Source organism: Triticum aestivum, chromosome 7A (genome assembly GCF_018294505.1).
Source record: "Triticum aestivum cultivar Chinese Spring chromosome 7A, IWGSC CS RefSeq v2.1, whole genome shotgun sequence".
Classification (NCBI taxonomy): Eukaryota; Viridiplantae; Streptophyta; class Magnoliopsida; order Poales; family Poaceae; genus Triticum; species Triticum aestivum.
In genome coordinates this window covers 693023886-693027526 of record NC_057812.1, presented here as the reverse complement: position 1 = coordinate 693027526, position 3641 = coordinate 693023886, and the positions used below count along the sequence as shown (strand labels likewise).

General features: G+C 53.9%; 1 pseudogene; it reads left to right on the top strand.

Moving 5' to 3' along the window:
• The first annotated feature begins 976 nt into the window (after nucleotides 1–976).
• On the top strand, nucleotides 977–2595 carry LOC123147377 (putative proline-rich receptor-like protein kinase PERK6; annotated as a pseudogene).
• The last annotated feature ends 1046 nt before the right edge of the window (nucleotides 2596–3641 follow it).

Below are 3641 nucleotides of genomic sequence, written 5' to 3'. Positions count from 1 at the left end.
TTAGTTTTTTTTTCTCTATGTGTTTTTGGCTTTTAGACAATTTCCTTTTCGGTTTTTCTCTTTCCCCCCGGTTTTCTTAGGATTTAGACAAAAAAATTGTTATTTTTGCTCAAAAATGTCTCTTTTTTCTACCACGAGAGGCACATATTTAATTCTCGTGGAGGCACAGATTTTCTTTTAGAGGAGGCACGGGCGTGCCTCTCGGAAAGGAAAAAAAATGTGTTTTCTTTTTTTTGTTCCTGCGAGAGGAAGGGATTTATTTCTCGTGGAGGCACGAGTTTGATTCTGCCTCTCGGAAAGGAAAAAAATGTGTCTTTTTTGTTTCGCAAGAGGCACACATTTACTTTTCATGGAGCACGAATTTGTTTACGCGAGAGGCACATGCGTGCCTCTCAGAAAGGGGAAACACTTGTTTTCAAATTTGCTTCCAAGAGGCATGAATGTGCCTTTCGGAAAGGTAAAAAACGCATGCCTCTTTGGAAAGGGGAAAAAGGTGCTTCTGGTTTGGGTTTTTCCAAAACGAAAAAAACGTGTTCCAGGTTCGGGTTTTTTTGTCCGTTTTTTTTTGAAAAAAATATTCGTCGAAAACTATCAACATGGGATCTAGTTTTGAAGATCTCGACGCGAGGGACCCAACGGCGAAAATGCTGCAAGATTTAGTCGCATGGTTTAAGAGATAAAACATTTTAAATAAACGAATCTGGGAAGGCGGGAGTGTTCTTTGGAAGGAGTACTTCTCAATTACTGATTTGGAAGAGACGGGTAGGATGGGCCGTGCTCAGCATTTAACTTCATGCTGGGCCCGTGTCACAGCACCAGCGTTAGCCTGGGCAGCCCATATTACTGCGCTTGACCGGTTCAAGTTTTTGGCGCCAGTGCGGATCCCTTTCTCTGCTGCCCTGCAATTGGCGCCCGCTCCCCTCCACGCTGACACACACACGTCGCCGCCCAATGCCAACCTTCCACATGGAGGCGCATGGCACCAAACCATCTTACTACCAGGTCAACCAGCATCTCCACAGGCCACAGCATACGCCGCCGCATAAACATCTCCGCCGGCCGCGCGGCGCTCGCACGCCAACTGCCAACGCCACCATAAGTACCTTCTTCACACCGGTTAGGCCCCTTCACCCGCTCCAAGCCGCATCCTTCCATCCATCCATCCTTCCCAGCACGCAGCCAGCTGATCGAGCTCATCGATCCCTCCCCCTCCTCCTCCTCCTCCTCTGTTAAACAGCGTTGCACCGAGAGAGACAGATACCAGAGGCGTCCATGGGCTCCGGGACGAGCTCCTGCTGCGGCGGCGCCGAGAAGGTGGGGCACGGGTGCGTGAGCGCGTCATCGGGCGCCGCGGCGGGGACGGGCAGCGGCGGCGGCAGCACGTGGAGGATCTACAGCTACAAGGAGCTCCACGCCGCCACGGGCGGCTTCAGCGAGGAGAACAAGCTCGGCGAGGGCGGCTTCGGCAGCGTCTACTGGGGCAAGACCCCCGACGGCGTCCAGATCGCCGTCAAGCGCCTCAAGCCCAACAACAACAACTCCAAGGCCGAGATGGAGTTCGCCGTCGAGGTCGAGGTGCTCGCCCGCGTCCGCCACCGCAACCTGCTGGGGCTCCGCGGGTACTGCGCCGGCGCCACCGCCGACCAGCGCATGATCGTGTATGATTACATGCCCAACCTCAGCCTCCTGTCCCACCTCCACGGCCAGTTCGCCTCCGACGCCACCCTCGACTGGCGCCGCCGTGTGGGTGTGGCCGTTGGTGCCGCCGAGGCGCTTGTGCACCTCCACCACGAGGCTTCTCCCAGCATCATCCACCGGGACATCAAGGCCAGCAACGTGCTGCTTGACTCCGACTTCGCGCCGCTCGTCGCTGATTTTGGGTTCGCCAAGCTCGTCCCCGACGGCGTCTCGCACATGACCACCAGGGTCAAGGGCACCCTCGGCTACCTCGCGCCGGAGTACGCCATGTGGGGCAAGGTCTCCGGGGCGTGCGACGTGTACAGCTTCGGCATCCTTCTCGTCGAACTGGTGTCGGGCAGGAAGCCTATCGAGAGGCTGCCGTCGGGTGCCAAGCGCACCATCACCGAGTGGGCGGAGCCCCTCATCGCGCGCGGCCGGCTCGGGGACCTCGTGGACCCGCGCCTCCGTGGCGTCTACGACGCGGCGGAGCTGGCGCGCATGCTCGAGGCCGCCGCGCTCTGCGTGCAGGGGGAGCCCGAGCGGCGTCCGGACATGCGCGCCGTCGTGCGGATCCTGCGCGGCGCGACTGCCGCTCCTGACGGCGCGGCCGCGGCGGCCTCCAAGGGGGGCAACGACGCCCAGGTCCGGCCTGCGGTGAGGATGGAGAGCGTCAAGTACGCAGACCACCTTATGGAGACGGAGAACAGCGTGTACTCCGGCGACGGGGACGAGGACGAGGTAGACGACGAGAAGGAGGCCGCCGACTACAGCAGCGACGAGGTGGAGGAGTACTCGCTGATGGACGACCAGAGCAGCATGAACTTCGGCGTGTTCGGCGCCATGCCGGTGGTGCCGGTGCAGACCATGCACGACCCCTACGTCAGGAGGTTTGGAGGAAATGGCGTCAAGATATGATAATGTGCTATTCTATTGTGTGACAATGCCGGCTATGTTATATTAATTTCGTTGATGTAAACCTGTGCTTAATTAGTTGGGATCAAGCTGGTGATTAAATTTATTGTAATTTATGGGACTTGGAAGTAAGTTCTTGTTTTCATTAAACACAAAATATTAAGTTCTTGTACATGCTATCTTTGAATGAGCGCGCATGTTGGCCTAGCCCATTTGCTTGATGGTCTACAGTGGGAGCCTCATGGTGAGCTTTCTACGAGGAAACCAAGAAGATGACTAGAGATTTTGTGCCATGCTGCGTGACCAAAATCTACAGGGAGAACAATGTGGCCGCACATGAGCTAGCTGCTTATGCTAGAGTCCATGGAGACTTCCTTCTTTTACCTGATGTGCCGCAGGTTTTTTCTCTTGAAACACGAGGCAAAAGCTTTGCTCGTTTCATTAATTAAGAAGAAGATTGCACAGTTAATTATGAAAATCGGGTGAAAATCGATACAAACGGGGCCAAGCCCCCACTCGTTACATGAACAAGCCAATGCGTTTCGTAGCACCACAAGGCCACACCAAAACTTGCCAACGACACACCACAAACATCACATGAGCACACTAACCGCACGCACACAGACCGACTCACGGTTGCCGAAGAGAAGAAGTCGCGACTGCTACGGGTGGAGCAGACCCGGGACTCTCCTATGCGCCACAGGATTTGAAACATGTAATCATGCCTGATGTAACCCAGAATAATTGAAATATAAGAGCTCCCTTTATCCTCCCAAAACAAAGAAAAAAGCTTCAGCAACATCTGGCAGTTGAAGTTTGGGGTGCCGCCATTTGTATGAGCAATTGAGCAGAGTAAAGTAACTTGTGTGATGCATGCATTTGTGTACATACATGTTCTCCTTTGTCAAACATATAGATAAAAATATCATTTCATTATAGCTAAATTTAGATCAGAATATCTAGTGACAGTGACTCCTGTTGGTAGTTGCCTCGAGTTGTTCGCTTGATTTCAATTCTACCATTTGGCAGTAAGGCGGGTGACGAACCAT